Raw genomic sequence first — 19,044 nt, forward strand, 5'->3', positions numbered from 1 at the left:
ACCTAGATTTTCAGATGGTAAGAATTTAATTGGATCTTAGAGATCATCTAGTCAAGTGTGACTACTTTTTCTTCTTAAAAATTTAAATTAGTTTTACTTATACTTTTTATTGTCACATTGCAGTCATTTCTAGATATGTCCCCTCCACCTCCACCCCCCAAAATCCATTGTAACCAAAAAAATGAGTCAATCCAAACCTATCAACAGAATGACTACAACCAACAGCACAGGAGGTCAATATATTTACTCATTTGGACTACTTTTTTCTTTTAGTACTTTTTTATATTACTGTAGGCATTACACATTTGGTTCTCCTGGTTCTGCTTATATCACAACATCTTTTTCATGAGTCTTCTTATGTTTCTCTGAATTCCTCATATTCATTGTCTCTTATCACACAATAATATTTTATTACATTCATATTATAGTAACAATGCTAATAATAGCTAACATTTATGTAGTGTTTTGAGGTTTGCAAAATCCTTTACAAATATTATATCATTTAATCCACACAATTACCCTGGGAGGTAGGTACTATTCTTACTTCCCTCATACAGTTAAGAAAACTGAGATTAAATGAGTTGCTTAGATGCTAGTAAGTATATGAGGCAAGATTTGAATTCAGGTCTTCCTGATTCCATTTCCAGCATTCTATCCACCTTACTACCTAGTTGCCTCTAATACCGTGTGCGTGCATGCATGTGTGTGTGTGTGTGTGTGTGTGTGTGTGCGCGCGTGTGTAAAATCTTATATGTCACAAAATTTGTTCAGTAATTTCCCATTGGAATGGCACCCACTTTGCTCCTTTTTTATGACCAAAAGTAGTATTGCTACAAAGATTTCAGTATATAGGAAGCTTTTTTTTCTATCCTTGACCTGTTTTGTAACTGCCTCATTGAGGACCCAGAGAGGATCAGTGACTTGTTGAAGGCCACACAGGTAGGTAATAGGTATCAGATCTGCCAGGATTTTAGTCTAGGTCCTTTGCTTCTAAATCAGTCTTCCTTCCTCTACAGCATGTTGCCTCCCAAGACATAAGAATCCATAGTAGCTCCTTGTTCTGTTATATGAACTTCCTGGGATGTGAAGGTTAAGGAAGGACCTTATTGGTGCTTACCTGGTATTTGGAAATCATCACTTTTAATCTCAGGCCAGGAGAATCTAGTTGGCCTTCACACAGGGGTTTCTCATTTTCCCCAATACTTCGCCTCCCCCTTCCCCCCCACTCTCAAGGACCCAGTGAACCAGATCACCCATCAACTCCAGCCCTTTTCCCTGGGGTTACATAAAACCCATTTGGGGCCCTAACAAGCTTGAGACTGTTCCATTACAGATAGGATCAGATGCTGACACATTTTATCTGTTTACCTGTTAGCCTGGGTCAATATCAAATAAGCTAATCTAGGCAGAGTGATGAAACATTGATCTCCTGGGTCTTATCAGGTGTGCAGACTGAATTCTGCTCAGATAGAAAAGGGTTTTTTTTTTCCTTCTAAACAAGGAAGGGGATAAAAACAGCAAAACAAAAACTGAATGAAAGAGAGAGAAAAATGTTTTCTCTGATTTTATCCATGAGCTAGGATGCCAGTCAGACATCATAAGCAGCTATTAAAACAATAGCTATTAAAACAAATTAAACCAATAACAACAAAAACAACAGACCTGTGACTTCACTGGTATAGGGAATTCCCCAATTCTACCATTGCAGATCACTTATTCTGCAGCTTATAGCCTTAGTTGCTTGAGGCACTAAGATGTTAAGTGACTTGCCCAGGGTCATACAGACAGTAATGTCAGAGGCAGGACCTTTACTCAGTCTTCTTGATTTCAATGCCAAGATCTTGCTCCATTATGACTCTTTTTCCTATTTTAACTAGAAAGTTCTTTAAAAAAAGTCATTCCATCATCCACCAGTCACTCTGTCATACCTTTTGAAGGGAAGAAACTGAGGGACAGAATTTATTGAATGTGACTGTCTAAATTGGGATTTTGCCAGCTCATTAGATTAATTGCTCCTTACTCATCATACCTCTAGAGAAGAATACGTGACCGTAAGTGGCCAAAACTTTTGGTGTTGAACCCCATGCTTTTCTTCCTCAAAGTGGAGGGAGGGGCAAAAAGAGGGGAGCAGCTAAGTAGCACAGTGGATAGAACACTGATCCTGGAGTCAGGGGGACCTGAGTTCAAATCCAGTCTCAGACACTTACTAGCTGTGTGACCCTGGGCAAGTTACTTAACCCTGTTTGCCTCCCCTCAATAATACAAGCAAATAAATAAATAAATGCTGATTGATCTCATCCAACCTTCTTTTAAAAAAGAAAAACAAAAAAAGAAAGCTCATGGTCTGTCCTTTGGAAGTTTCCCATCCAAGAGCAAGAGGAGAATCTGGGCAGGAGTGTTTTGATTCACAAACAGGCCTGGGATTGCCATGGTCAGAGTCATGGGGGAATGTATACATCCATTTGATGGAGTGATACTGAGATGCGTTCGGAGCCCGATAAGGTATCAGAGAATCAGCTGAAGTGTCAAGCTTGTCTATAAGCAGTTCTGTAATTGGAAAGAACATATGGGATCTGATGTCATTGGCCTTGTGGCTGCTGATATAGCAAGTACAAGGCCAACAATCCCCAAAAGAGCCCTTAGCCCAGAATTTAACCATTCCTGGCTTGTCAGACCAGTGCCTCACACATAGTAGACCCTTAACAAATGCTTGTTGAATTTGAAATAGTTCATCCTCAGGATGCAAGCTAGAGCGCTTCCTATCTTTCTTGCTCCTGTATGTGAAATTTCCAAGCAAAGGAGTCTCATGATCGCATTAAAAGTCACATTAAAAGGATCTTGGAGGACATAGAGTACAACTCATACTTTCATGGAGGAGAAAGAAAAAGGACTAAAATAACAACATAACCTCAGTCCAGAAACACATATATACTATAGATCCGCAAAAACATTTCAAAGGATCACTGCAACGCCAATGCAGGTAGCCTTGACCTAAAAACACAAATGAAGATCTTGGACAGAGCCCCAAGAATGTAGTCTGTTGTTCCTGTTCATTCCGTATGTATGTGGACTGGTTTCTCCACAGTAGACTTATTCAAATCATGGGGATTTGTAATGATAGTTTATAAAACTGACTCAGTTGGTCCAGCCACCTAGAAAAGGGAACTTCTTAAGTTAACTCAAGTCCTTTTAGGAGCTTACTATGCTAATAGACTTAGGCAAAGGATAGCTGAATAAATAATAAACTGAAAGAGCAAACCATTTTATTAAGACAGAAATGAAGAATAAAACAATAGAAAAGAATCTCAGGCACATTCCCAAACAAGTTCAGATTCTTTTCCTTTCTGCTGTGTCCGACACTTCACAGTAGTCTTAAAAATAAACAGTATCAAAAGACTTATGACACTTATGAAGCAATGTCTTTGGCATGAAGCAGATAGAGCTTTCTGTGAGGCCAGCCTTGAAGTCACCCCTTAAATGGGTGCTATACCGCCACCCATTGCTCAACCAGTCTGCATGTATCTCCCAGCTTGGCTTGCCTCTTTGTAGCCACAGATTATGGCAAAAGTCTCCATTACTCTCTTATCGTATGGCTATGCTCTCTCAGTCCCTATGATTCAATCCATTTGCCCTATGGGTGCCCATCCTCATGGTAAATGGCATCCTTGTATTCTAGTTTCAGACATAGTGGGAAATGTAGTCCTTCTCTCCTTTCAGCCATGCTTATTACAAATGTAAACTCCTTAAGAGCAAAGCAGAAACTGTCTACCAAGCATTCTCGGTGTCTAACATAGTGACATGGTAGACAATTGATGAATGTATATTAAACTGAACTGAAGTTAACAGGTAGATAAAGCTGTCTTTCCTACTGTAGGCGTGAGTGTAGGCCTAACTCGAATGTACACTCTCCTGCCTCAAAGAGTTTTTTTTAAAGGATATAGATGTGATGTTTCTCGACTAGATTTTCTGCTGCCCATATGTTGGACAGAATCCCTCATTAGGTAACTTCAGTCATCATTATAAGGCAAATTCCATTTCAGCGTCCAATAATGCATTTCAGATTTCTACAAATGACTTGCCAATTTCCCCCCAAGGATTCTGCAATGTCACTGTGAGAATGGTAGATAATCATATAAATGCTAGCACCAAACCAGGGTAAAGGTCATCTGTTAATGCTATAAAACACTATTTATTTCTTCTTCTACATTATTGCTCGGTCTTTAACATTACTAGTCAGAAGGGCTTTTATTACTTCTTCAGAGCCTTCTTTGTGAAGTGGTTTTAGGGTCGCTCATTTCAGAAAAGCCTTGCTTTCTCTTCTCATTATATCTCTTTTGGTCAGCTGGAAAATTAAGAGGAAGACAAGATATGTTAAGGGTGAAGTGGGGCATGGGGAGGGGAGGAAAGCACCCAGGAAATAACAAAATTGTTACACTTAAATTTTGAGCTTCCAATATTAAAACTCACTAAGTAGATGCAACATCTTTAGCTTAACAGATTTTCTTTTTATCTGAAAGCAGAGATTACAGTCAGATTAAGCTCTGAAATATTCATTTTGTTGTTGTTTGGTTGATTAGTTGTGTTTGATTCTTCATGACCCCATTTGAGGTTTTCTTGGCAAAGATACTGGAATGGTTTGCTATTTCCTTCTCCGGCTCATTTTACAGATGAGGAAACTGAGGCAAACAAGGTTAGGTGATTTGCTCCAGGCCACACAGCTAATAAGTGTCTGAGGCCTAATTTGAACTCAAGAAGATGAGTCTTCCTGACTCTAGGCCCTGCACTCTATCCATTGTACCACCTAGCTGATCAGTTTCCCTATGGACTGGTTGATATCCCTTCTTCCGTCACCACGATGATGTCTATAAGGGCTGATTAATGCCAGGTTTCAGTATTTGGTGAATTGCCTATTTGGGGAGTTAGAGAATCTGAAAGTCTCCCTGTCCCAATCCCCTGCCTAGTTGTGTATATATATATGTACATGTATTCATATGTATTTGTATATACATAATAAATATGTATATATATCTGGGGGTATGTATACAAACACATATTTCCTGTTTTCGAGTAAAAAATTCCTGCAAGTGCTCCTCAAGCTAATTTTATGTTAAGTATCTCAGTGACCTAATGAAGATTAGAATTACAAATCAGGCATAAAGGACAAAATGGCAAATGAGATCTGGGCCGTATTTGTACTGTACTGTAAACATATGTGCTACCATAAAGTTTCCAAGTTTGGTCATTCAGAGTTTAATTTTTCTCTAATTATATCTTTAACTGTGGTTTCAAAGCACCAGGGCACTAGACCAATTCCCAATGTTCTACTTTGTGTTGGCTCAGGGGTCAGTTTCCCAGGGGGAGCTGGCCAGATCCTTTTTATTTTTGTACATATTTTTGTAGTTGTATATACCTTCATACTGTCGTATTACCAAACTAAGGCTTTACAAAATACTGAAGCATATTCAGTACCATTGCTCTCATTTACAAAGTACAGTCCCACCATAGACATTTACTAGCTATGATACCCTGGTCAAGTCACTTAACCCCTGTCTGCCTTAGTTTCCTCAACCATAAAATCCAGGATAATAATAACACCTACCTTCCAGAGATGTAAGTATCCAATGAGGTAATAATTGTCAAGCACTTAGTCTTTTGTAAAGAGGCCCTCTGGAGATACTCGTTTAAGGGTGGGGTAGGACCCCCCCCCCCCAATTAATATAATGACCAAAGGTCCAGATAGCTTGATAAAATCAATCAATCCAAAGTATAAACTAGGTTCAAATAAGTTCTTTATCAATTTAAGGGCAACAGCTAGGTGGCCGAGCAGAAAAAGCACTAGCCCTGGAATCAGGAGGACCTGAGTTCAAATATGGCTACAGATACGTACTAGTGTTGTGACCCTGGGCAATTCACTTAACACCGATGGTCTCCAAAAAATGAAAAAAAAAAGCCCCACTTTATTTTAAAAATCAGTTTAAGGTAAATAAAGTGCTTCAATCAGTGGATAAAGGCAGATGATACCATATAGGAAACATCTTGCTATTGGCTGAAAGGATCGGACATATCTTTGACTGTATATATAAAACAGGAAGTCAGTTTGGGAACGCAGACTTCAGTGGTAAGACAGAGGGTCTGCGTTCTAGAGTTCCTTAAGGAGATATGTCCAGAGGGCAACAGGTGGAGAAGGATGAATAAGGAGGAGTACTGACTTTCTACTCCCTCCCTACCCCCAATGGCTATGTTATTGGAGAGATTGGACAACAAGGAGATTACACCCAATTGGGTGCAGAGAAAGATACACTGAGGCCAAATATGGACACAGTCAGATAGGTAAGGGTAGCTACCTGAGGGAGGAGGGAGCTTCAGGGACCCCCTCATGACTAGAGAATGCTTGCTATAGACTCAAGAAGTGAATTCCAGTAGCCAGGAATTGTGGACTTACTCTTTGTCTACAGATGTTCTCTACATATGTGCCTTGCTACCAATCATACGCTTAAGTCCACTTTCTTCCTTTGTATTTTGTGTGTACTTGCGGGAAACTATGTCCCAGGGGTGGGGAGCCTGCAGCCTTGAGGCCACATGTGGCCTTCTAGGTCCTCAAGTGCCCTTTGACTGAATCCAAACTTTACAGAATAAATCACCTTAATAAAAGGATTTGTTCTATAAAACTTGGACTTAGTCAAAAGGTCACACTCTAGGACCTAGAAGGCCACATGTGGCCTTGAGGCCACAGATTCCCCACTTCTCCAGGCTTGTGGTGGTAACGTTTTATGCCAGTTTTTCTTCCTATAGCATCTTAGTAAAGAATGTCAGTCCTGGAGTTAGGAAGACTCATCTCCCTGAGTTAAAATCTGTCCTTAGACACTTATTAGCTGTGTGACCCTGAGCAAGTCACTTAACCCCATTTATCTCAGTTTCCTCATCTGTCAAATGAGCTGGAGAAGGAAGTGGCAAATCAGTATGTTTGCCAAGAAAACCCCAATTAGGTCAAAAGAGTTGGACATGACTGAAAATGAACAACAACATTTGAGGATACTGGTTGAGAATCAATAGGAAGCAAACCAAAGTGGATAGAAGTAGAAATCTGACCAACAGGGGCTACCACCTGAGTAAGAGGAGATGGCTGTCCTCTGGGGACCCAATGTGCTTCAGAGATGGTGAAGTAGTTTGACAGACAGTACCACACTGGAACTTGCCTGTATCTCATAAAAACTTCCTGCTTTAAAAAAAAAATCTGATGCTTGTTTGCAGAAACAATTGGATGCAAGATTTAAAAAAAAAGTAGCAAAGAAGGAAATGAGATCAACTTAAAATTTAGATAGCTCAGAAAGGCTTGGATCAGTGTTGGTAGTCTGATTTCAACTGGGTTTAACTGCTTTCACTCAGTCTGTGTCTCCCATTTCATTCATGGTCCTTGGTCAGGAGGAGCTGTAAAATACCAAGTAAAATACCAAGCAAGATGTTTCCTATATGGTATCATCTGCCTTTATCCACTGATAGAAGCACTTTATTTATCTTAAAATACTCTTAAGTCCTATTGCCTTGTCTTTACTATTGAGCTTTTCATAAGTAAGGACTTCCAACCTGGCTTGATAGCTACTGGGCCCCAAACTGTTCCTTTATTGATAGTGTCCACATGTGGCTGGTTGTGTATGAACAATATTTGTATTCATTTTTTGAGTGAATGGGGTGATGGTGATGGTAGTGGTTTTGAATCGGGGACAGCTAGGTGGCACAAGTGGTTAGAGTGCTGCTCCTGGAGTCAGGAAGACTCATCTTCCTGAGTTTAAATCTGACCTCAGATACTTCCTAGCTGTGTGACCCTGGGCAAGTCATTTAACACTGTTTGCCTCAGTTTCCCCATCTGTCAAATGAGCTAGAGAAGGAGATGGCAAACCATTCCAGTATTTCTGCCAAGAAAAGCCTAGATGCAATCACGAAGAGTCAAACACAACCAAACAATAATATTTTCTTTCTAGTTCTATAAACCTTGTTTATCTGCAAAATCTCATTCCTTCCCTGCCCCGGTGCCTTCTCTTCTGTATGTATCCTGTCTTGTGGGCATGGGACATGTTTATAGCCAGGGCAGTAACCGTGGTGGGGTATGGCCCTACTTGGGGATGACTACTCCTGGGTGGAAGCCTTATGCTTCTGTCTACCCCGAAATATTTTTCAAGTCATGAAGGAGACACCAATGATGGCAATGTGAGAATTCGGTTAGGTCTTTGGTTGAGTTCCAAAGTCCAGTACATACTTCCTATTGTGTTCTTCTTGTGTTGAGTCAGTGGAGGGAAGAAGAGGACACCGCTAGTACTCCTGCATCCTTTATCACTGGCTAATTGAGCTATCAGCATCCAGCCGATTGTCACAGTCCTAGTTAAACCGGTTGCTATCTGGCCTGATGCTGATTAACAGCTCAGCCAGCTAATGATATTGGTGGAAACAGAGTGAGGGCATAGGATCCTTCCCCAATGTTTTAATGCATCTTATAACTATTTCTGGGGCTCCATTAATTCAAGATGTCTGCATATAGCATTGTTTACAGACAGCTTTTACACAGAGGTACTCAGTTCCTCTAACAGCTGGTCTAATAATTCCACAGCTCCCAAATGGACTCAGTCTTTGGAGAGACTTGGAGTCTACATATCATATCTCAAATACTGACCTCTGTCTCAAAAAAGCACTTAAAATCTACCACAGGCAGGCCTTTTGGCTTTATGGATAGTAATGGGGCAGGGAAACCTCCCCAAAGCAAGCTAAGCAAGTTCCCTGATACCAGATCACCAGGTGGTGTTTTCCTGGAAAGGAGTGAGTCAGAGGTGTTGCTGGGAGGTCCTGAAGCCTCTAGAAAAATAAATAAAGTCAGGTAGGGCTGGCGTTAGGTGTAAAAGATAGTATTTATGGAGCCCTTTAAAAATATGTATAAAGCCATTGTTCTTAAAATAACCCTGTTAGATTGAAAATATATTTATTCCCATTTTATAGATTAGAAAGCTGAGGCTCAGACAGGTTATGTCAATTAAAGCCTTAGTATCTATGATATTATGTAGCTAGGAAGGGTTAGAACAAGGATCTGAGCCTACATCCTCTTAGTCCGAGAATGGTACTCTTCATTAGCCACATTATCAGGCAAAAATAAAAACAAACAAATCAAATCTGATAAGTTGGGCAAAAAAATCAATATTAAAAAGATTACTTGAAATATGCAACTACATCCACTCTTATAAATGATGAACCTCGCCTAAGTGTATACTGTACCTTGAGATATTAGCTAATGATAGTATTAAGCTATCACCACTGGCAAGATATTTAAAAACTAAGCTTTTGTGCCAAAGAATGATGTGTGTTACCTATAAAAACTCTCAGATGAGCACACTTTAAAAAACCCTGGAAGCAGAATTTTCTGACATAATGAATTTTTTCCCAAATAAAGAGTTTCAGTGGGTTTTGAACTAATTTGTTAAAAATCTAAATGTGAAGCACCTCCCAATTAGTTTGTAAGAACAATGTGACAGAAGGTAGAAATTTAGCACCGGAGTTGCAACAAGATGAATTGTCATGATTAGTAAGTAGAGCTAGTGATACACTTCCATTAGCTCTATGTATCTTTGTAAGGTATCTCTTTTAGCGACGTACCTCACTAAGAGTGAGCACCTGAAAAGGCCTTAGCCTAAAAGGGCCAGGGTCTCCCAACGCATCCTGGGCCATCTCCAGTGGTCCTGGTGAATATCAGGCCACTAGACCCACATGGCCCTGGAGGAGAAAGTGAGGCTGGTGACCTTGCACAGCCCTTCCTCACCCAAATCAAAGTCAACTGCAAGTCATGCCATCATTTCCCTGATGCCATGGTCCTCTTCAAGAGTGAAGGAAAACAGAGAACCTTTTAGCGATGACAGCCATTAAAACCAAATATCAAAATAAATTGAACTTCGGACCATATCTTTGTATGTACTAAATTACTAAAGTACTTTATTATGTACTTTACTGTACCAAGTACTAAACTTTTTTACAAAATATTGAAGCCTCCTCAGTACCATTGCACTCATTTACCAAGTGCAAATCCTATCTTAGACACTTACTAGCTGTGATACACTGGCCAAGTCACTTAACCCTTGTCTGCCTTAGTTTCCTCAACCATAAAATTGGGATGATAATAGCAACTGCCTCCCAGAGTTGTGAGTATTAAATGAGATAGTAATTGTGAAGCACTTAGCATAGTGCCCGGCACATAGTAGGTGCTTAATAAATGCTTGATTTCTTCCTTCCAAAGCTTATCCTATCCCCAGTTCCTGTTTGGGAAGGGGACTGATGAATAAATTTTTTAAAAGAATTCACAATTATGTAATTTTATTCCACAACCAGACTTACACTTAAACTGGTAAGCCGTAGAACAGTTTGTGGACTATGTTGTACAATTAAAGGACAGGAGCTGAATCTGAGACTAGGAGAGAGAAAAATGATCTGATTTTGGAAGAACTATAAGGTGAGGGGGACAATTGAGATGGAGACAAGAGAAATCCAGGAAGAGAGCAAGATTAATTGAGAAAACAGAAGGTGAGTGGTGGGCAGAACCGTGAGGGGCTTAGCCCTGGGTGTCAGATTTAGCCTTTCAGCTATGTAGAAATAACAGAGATGAGTACCTAGTTAGCAAGAATGATAAGCTAAAAACAGGGACAATATTAGATCATGGGCTATGGTTAGCTCCTTCCCTACCTTACCCAAATCCTCCCCTCCTGATCTCTTTGAAAACCTTTGAAAACCATCCACCTGTTGTTGTACCAGGTTCTCTGTCTCTTCTCAAAGCTGCCCTGATCTGCCCACCCATTCCTTCAGCTTAGGACATGATTTATGTTTCTTGCTTCAGGAGTGTTTATTATGCTAGTTTCAGTTGCAAAATTCTTAGTTACTTTAGTTAAATACTTAGTAGTGGTACTAGGGAATAGAAGAAACAGCCTAGAAACATATATCTACATTTACATCTATATCTGCACGTGTATTTAGATCTACATGTAAAAGGGAGCATGGAGTGCCCAATGGAGATCGTACCTTAGAGCCAGTAAGACCTGGGTTCCATCCCTGCCTCTGATGCACACTGATTGTGTGACCCAGGACAGGTCACTTAATTTCTCAACGATCTAGACAACTGAGCAAAACCAAAAGCCACAGAGAAAGTGCCTACTGTCACTGGTAGAGAGATTTTTCATCCAGGAGTTCTCTATACTCATGAAATCACAGAATAATTTCTTACTTCTCCATTTCTATCTCTATCTTCATTTCCATCTCCATCTCCATTCCCATCTCCATCTCTATCCTTATCTCTTTCTATCCACATCTTTATCTCTGTATCTCTATCATCTCCATTGTCTCTATCTCTACCATCTCCATCACTTCTATCTCTATTTTTATTTCTATTTCTTTATTCCTGTCTTTGTATTTCTATTCCCCTTATCTATCTATCTATCTATCTATCTATCTATCTATCTATCTACCTACCTATCTACCTTCTTTATTAGAAGGAGAGGAAGAACAGTTTATGAGACATCCAAGGAAAGAATTTTTAAGAGAAGAATAATGACAAAATGACTTTTTAAGCCATTTTAGTCCTCTAAAGTTGGAAACTTTTTCTCCTTTACAAAGTATTGAAGATCAGGGCTGAGTCATCATCAATATCCCCTTAATCATGGAACCAGCATCATAATGACCAGTGACCCCTGGGGTTCTCAGGTTAAAAGAAAAAAAAACCTTGAGTTTGTACTTGTACATGGCCAGACTCTAATGCCTCCTTCCTTAGTGTTATGTCATAGTGTATAGGCACACAAGACAGGGAACAAGATTGTGGCTATGGGAACAGAGAAGAAAGGGCAGACAGAGGGAAGGCTGCAAGATAAGAATGAACAGAACTGAGAGATTTAGATGCAGAACAAATGAAAGTCATGTCAGACAAGACTGAGGTAAGTCTAGGACACTCTGGAAGGAATAGATGATGGCTGGGAAAGGAAGATAATGCGCTTGGTTTCCAACAGTGTGTGTTGGGAAAACATCAAAGAAGAAACAAATGTAAATGCCTTGTACATAACATGACAACAAGTGTCTATGTTATTGCAGAAAGACTATTAGACTAGAAATTCTTTTGGTAATCAATTGCCCATATGTATCAATTAAAATGATATAAGTAAATAAAATTCATGAAGGTGAGAATACAGATAGATCACAGAACCTGAGTATTTGAAAGGAGTTCAGAGTTCATCTATTCTATCCCCTACTAAAGCATGAATCAAATCTACAACACCTCTGACAAGTGGCTATATTGCCTCTTATTCAAGATCTCAATTGCCAAGGATCTCACTATCTTCTGGAGCAGCCAAATTCATTTTTGAACATCTCTATTGAGTCAGAGTCTTCCTTCTTTTACCTTTGACACATTGGGTCTCCCTTTTTCAAATAGTTCTGTAAATATTTAGAGATTAAGATCATATTCCCCTCTACTGACCCACTGCCCATTTCTCTTATTCAATGTATTCATTAGCATTTCCTTTAACACTATGCATAGTTTTGTGTATCTTTACCATTCTGGTTTCCCTTTTCTAAAATGTAGCACCAAGAACTAACAACAATACTCCAGATAAAGGCTGATCAGGGTAGAGAGAGTCTATGGGACTATCATTTCCTTCAATATAGGGACTACAATTCTATTATTGAAGTCTAAGATTACAGAAGCTCTTTTGACTACTATATTATCATGCTGATATATTGAGTTTACAGACCATGAAAATTCAGTGGTCTTTTTCATGTGAACTGCTCTCTCTATATATGTCTCCCCTATACTTTACTTGTACATTAGATTTAAAAAAAACTTTAGCAGAGATGAAAAAGAGAAAATGGCCCATAGTTTTAGGACCAGTGAGTATACAGAGGAAAGATAAGGAGATGGGAAAAGTAATAGAAGGACAATCAAAATATTGTATAATGAGGAAGACTATTAGGCTTAGAGTCAAGGGACCACACTTTTAGCTATGATACTAAATAGCCCATAGCTAGCTGTGAATTTGTTTGGCTATTCATTAAGGTCCCTCCTAGATTAAAAAAAAAATCTATAAAGTAAAGAAATAAGTGGCTTGCCTAGAGACACATAGGCAAATCATGGCAGTTGGAAAAAATACCAATTCTCTAAGCTTTCAGTCAAAAGCCATTTCTGGGATAAGATATATCACTATTCTGTAATCATCTTCATCAGATGGATTAATACAGATACTGAAAAAATGCATGGATCAGTGACCAGGATAGTGGTGAACGGCTTTATAAAGAAAGTAGCCAAAAGAGTGAGCAGTTGGAGAAATGGTATGATTAGATGCTATTTTAGTAATGGCTTGAATGGGAATGAAGACAGGTCCTTTAATTTGTAGCATTATATGTTGTTGGGCCATGATTGATGGAAACCTTTCCCCCACTATGATATCAAAGTAATAGAATGAATTTCTTTCCCTGGTCATCTTACCTCTTTCCTGATTTACTTAGTTGGTGGCAAATTTGTTATTAATAAACATTTGTAGAATTGAATGCAAGGGATTTGAACTCTCTGGGGATTTTCCCATCTCAGGCTGGCAAACCCATTTTGACTCCATCCTTAAAAAGAAAAGTAGTGGTGCTTCCAATTTGCCTCCCATGGTGTTAGTTGTATTGCCAGATGGGAGACTGTCAGTTGAACTACTACAACAGTTAAAAACGTACACGCGCACCTCCCAAATGGGTGCCAGGGATGCTTGTTTTCCCTTTCATCATCTTTGGTCAGAGAAATAGACAACATCCTCATTATCAAAGCATCTGCCTGTTTTCTCCTGTTCATCAGTGGGTCTTCCCCCCACCCCTCCTTGCATTACTAGGCCCCCCTGTCAAATAGGCTGCTGTTTCCCTTAAAACTAGGTAGGAGTCATTTAGTAAATCATTATCAAAGCCCACAGAATTAGATGGCTTTCCCTTCAATTCAATTATCAAAAAAGAAAAGGCAAAGGAAGGGTACAAAGATAAGGGCCCATAACAACTAAACAGTGTTGGTTACTGTAAACCAGATTTTTATCTCTTTAGATGCAGGTTCAAATTTTGTTCCTAACTCATCGGACGAACTGTAGCATGTTCACTGTGGAAGGAAGCTTTTCAGAATTCTGAAAAATCATCACTCCTCGTGAATATGGAGACCAAGGATTGGACTCTCTTGTGTCGAACTTTCCTACTGGATTCATGTGTATGTTGGGAATGGAAGGAGTCTGGTTGGTGATCTGTGTTCAAAAAGCAAATAGAATTTCCCACTTGAGTTGAACTGTCAGTCCCAAGATCAATGATCATGTTTGCTAATCATGTCAAGAGGTCACTACCGAATATATACTATGTACACAAACCTGTGCTAAATACTATAAAGAAATGCAGGACGAGTATAATATATGCTTCCTGCTATGCAGTAGCTTCCAGTCACTTTGTGGGGGAAGATAGGACACACACATGTACAGCACAGGAAGAATAATGATGAAACTTTACATTTATATCATACTTTCTAGTGTTCAGTGTGCTACGATAATAGTTAACATTTATATAGTGCTTTAAAGTTTACAAAGCACTCTACATATATTATCTCATTAGATCCTAATGAGAATCATGTTAAGTAGGGGATATCTTTATGCTCATTTTAGAGAACAGGATATTGAAGGTGAGAAAGGCTAAGTGACGTGGCTCAGGATCGCATAGTTAGTAAGTGTCTGAGGCAGAATTTGAAAACTTCTGATTCCTAGGCCAGCCTTGGATCTGTGTATTAAGATTATCATAGCAGGAATGCTGGGTTAGGAGTCTGGTTTGGGGATTTGGAAAATCTCCTGATTGTGTAGGAATACCAAGAGGAGTCAAATCAATTAAGCACTTGTTAAGTGCTTACTATGTGCCAGGCACTGTACTGAGCACTAGGAATACAAATATAAGTAAAAGGAAACACAGTCCCTGTCCTCAAGTGCTTACATCCTAATGGAGGAAGATAATGTCTACAAAGGGGAGGAGAAGACACTCATGTTGGGGTGTACTTGAGAAGTCTGGAGAGTCAGGAGTGGAGCCAGGGAAGAGTGAAGGAGTGGGCATGGCTGACCCGAGAACTTCCTCAAGATGGAAGTTCCAGAAGGAACTCACCAATAAGAAGGAAGAGCTGTAGAGGTGGAGGGCTCTTTTAGGATGAGAAGAAATGGTGAAAGTCCAGAAGGGAGCTGGGAGAGGAAAGAAGTAATATAGTGAAACTTTAAGGCTATGTTAGGAGTATGATTCTGTGACATATTTCATTTTAAGACATCAGTATCATCATTAAATCTATATTGAATGTCTACTATGTGCATAGAACTGAGCTAGGTGTCTGGGGATACAAAAAATGAGGAACACGGTGCCCCTTCTCAAGGGACTTATGAGTTAGTTGAAAAGGCAGTATATAGACCAAGTGTTCTTAGCCTGGGACCTGTGAACTTAAAAAAAATATTTTGATAATTATATTTCAATGTAATTAATCTTCTATGGAATCCTGGGTATTTTGTGTCTTTTAAAATGTTATTCTGGAAAGGGCTTCCATAGGTTTTAGCAGGCTGCCAAAGGTATTCATGACACAAAAAAGGTTAAGAACCCCTAAAAAGATGACTAACAATACGCAGCATTATCTTTAAAGTATCGAATAAGTGATCCTGACCATAAGTACTACCTACAGGAATTCAGAGGAGGGAATTCAGTATGAGTTACCATGATTAAGGGAAGATTTGACTGTGAAAGAGGGTGAGGCTTGAGTTAGACCTTAGTAGAGAGTCATGGAGAAAAGCAACCCAGGCAGGGAAATGTCATAGGCAAAAGTGTAGAGGTGAGAGATTAGAAAAGGAATACCTAAAGATTTCTGGAAGGAATAGAAGCTTTGAGGGTGTGTTGAAAAGTGAGGTAATAGAGAAAATAGGTTGTGACAAACCAATGAAAGAGATGGTACCTAATTGTTATCACCTGATACCATCTTTGCATGGTACAGAATGTTGAAAACCAATGAACTCCTTGGCATCGGAGTCAGATAGTAGAAACTGACTAGACCACAGCTTGTAGAGCAGAAGATAGACTTAATATAGTCGAGCTTAAAAGTTGATTGGTATTCCATTTTTAATAGTTCTGCACTGTGGCCATCAGTAGGCTGTTGCTTCTCTCTCTCCAGTCTGATTCAGTCTTCTGGGATTTCATTGGTCTACATTGGCATTTGGAGACTAAACTGGGACGAAGAGATGATAAGGCAGCTTTTGCCACCAGTAGAAAATGCTTATCAATCAATGTAATTGAAGTCACAATACCAATAATTTATCAATGACCCCTGACACTCTCCCCTGTGGGTTCTCTTTTCACTTCTTACTTCACTTTTCTCTCATCTATCCTCCTTTTTAAAGAAACTCAATCTTCTCTAATGTGTCAAGCCAAATGAAAATAGCTAATTTCAAGTAGCTCTCATAAGCCCATTTCTCTCAATGTCTGACAGTTTTATCTCAGAGAGGCTTTTCTGAGGAGGATTGTCCTAAAGCTCAGGTCTGTTCATGTCACTTACTCAATAAACTCCAATGGCTCACAATTATCTCTCGTATCAGATATAAAATCCTCATTTTGCCTTTTCAAGCCAACATGGCTTCCTCCTACCTTTCCAGTTTTCTTATTTGTTTCTGTCCTCTATGTACTCTAAAATCTAGCAGCAGTGATTATGCTATTCTTCAAATAGAACATTCCCTGATTTCTGTGCCTTTTCGCTGGCTGGCTCCCATACATGGAATTCTCTTCTCCCTCATCTCCGCCTCTTGGCATCCAAGGCTTTCTCCAAGATTCTGTTCAAATCCCTTCTGTAGGAGGCCCTTCCCAGTCCCTCTTACTGCTAGTGCCTTTTTTTCTGAGATCCTCTTCAGTTTACACTGTGTATATCTTGTATATTCAATTTTTTGCATGTTGTCACTCCCATTAAAATGGTGGACTCCTTATGAACAGAGTCCATGGTCTTTCGTTTTGTTGGTTTGTTATTGCTGTTTTTTGGTATCCCCAATATGTAGCAAAGTGCCTTAAATAAGCACTTAATAAATACTTATTAAGTGACTGTGATTATATTATGCCTGATGGTAGTACCTTATCCTCTGAGTGACCTGGAGATGAATAGAGAGTGGAAGTGAGGTTTAGATTCCTTATGATTTCGTCAGAGTCTGTTACGTTTTAGAAAACCTTGGGCTTTTTCTTCATCCAACCATCTTTTTCTAGAACCCATTCTTTAGTTCTTGGGTTCTTCTTGTTGTTCAATCATTTTTCAGTTGTGTCCAACTCTTCATGACCCCATTTGGGGTTTTCTCAGTAGATACTGAAGTGGTTTGCCATTTTCCTTCTCCAGCTCATTTTACAGATGAAGAAAATGAAATTAACAGGGTTAAGTGACTTGCCCAGGGTCACACAGCTAGTAAGTGTCTAATGCCAGATTTGAACTCACGAAGATGAGTCTTCCTAACTCTAGGCCTGTCACTCTGTCCACCGAGCCACCTAACTGCCTGACCTGGTGACTATGAACTTAAAAAAAGCAATTTAACTGTGTTTTGATATAATCGATTTCCTTTGTAATCCTATGAATTTTATTTTATCCATTTAAAAACATCAATCCACAGGCTTCATTAGATTTTCAAAGGGGTCTGTAACAAAAGGAAAAAGGTTAAGAATCCCTATATATAGATGTTACTTAGCAGGGACATCAAAAACTGGATGGGGAGAACACATTCAGGGACTTACATTCCGTTTCCCAAAAGAGATGGTTGGCAATACTGGAGTAGGTCTGAAATAGAAGTATCTGAGCTGCTCTTTTTAAAACAGGGAACTTGATAATCAGACACTAAGTCTGGCAGGATATTGCAGGATGTTGGATTTACTGTTTGCTTTTCACTGTGGCTGCATGTGGGATTAGGGGGATGGGACACTGCTATTTAGAATTATACCAGGGAAGATGAATCAAATGTAAAATTTTAAAAAATCATTCCAACCCTGGTTCCTGCATTATGGCTATGGTGCCAAGATCCTGGCATCTTCTGATTAAATATGGTGGTGGAGACTCTCTCCTTGATAGATTTCTTTCTTTGGTACTCACTGCATGAAGTAATAAACAGACCTCTGTGGAAACATCAATGCAAAACTAACTGGGAGCCTGGAGAAGAGAAGGGTGAAGGGTGACTTAATTCTGGTCATTAAGTGGAGGAAGAGTTCTGATTACATAGGGTGGTGGCCAGCTGTTCTCCAACTCCAAGAAGGGCCGGAGCAGGAGGAAATAGACAAGGCCTAAATAGACAAGACATTCTAAAGTATGGGGGATTTAATTTAGACAGGAGAAAAAACTTCTGAACACTAAGTAGAATTTCCCTCTCTGTAAGGGTTGTTGTTGCTGTTTTTTTAATCAGATGATTATCACCTGTCCAGGATGGTTTAGCCATCATTCTATGTCAGTAAGCATAGAAAATGTTGGGATCTACATAGTCAGTGCTATTACGACCCCAGTATTACAAAATGAGAAAACTGAGGCAGACAGAGCTTAAGTGACAGGGTCACATAGCTAGTAACTGTTTGAGGTTAGATTTGAACTCAGCTCTTCCTGACCCCAAGACCAGTATTCTCCCCATTGTGATACTTAGCTGCCTCAGACAGGAGGATGAATTATTCCCTCCTTTCTTTGACTGATTTTAGGCTCAGAATTCAGGAGAAGGGCAAGCTATGGATAAAGTATGAATGCTAATCTGAGTGGTCCTCAAGGATTATCCCTGGGATTGATTGATCCATCAATTAACTAATTTGTCACATACCTATTGTGTACAGGCACTGTGAGGGATTTAGGAGTTGCCATGCCCTCAAAGAGCTTAGAATCTATATAGAGAAATCTGACATATTCCAACACAAGACAATAAGTAGGGCTGATTAGAAGTATATTGGGGGAAATCTAGGCAGTATAAAAACAAATAAAAGCTGTTAATAAAAATAAATTTTTAAAAATTA

The sequence above is a fragment of the Trichosurus vulpecula genome, chromosome 8 (genome assembly GCF_011100635.1).
Source record: "Trichosurus vulpecula isolate mTriVul1 chromosome 8, mTriVul1.pri, whole genome shotgun sequence".
Classification (NCBI taxonomy): Eukaryota; Metazoa; Chordata; class Mammalia; order Diprotodontia; family Phalangeridae; genus Trichosurus; species Trichosurus vulpecula.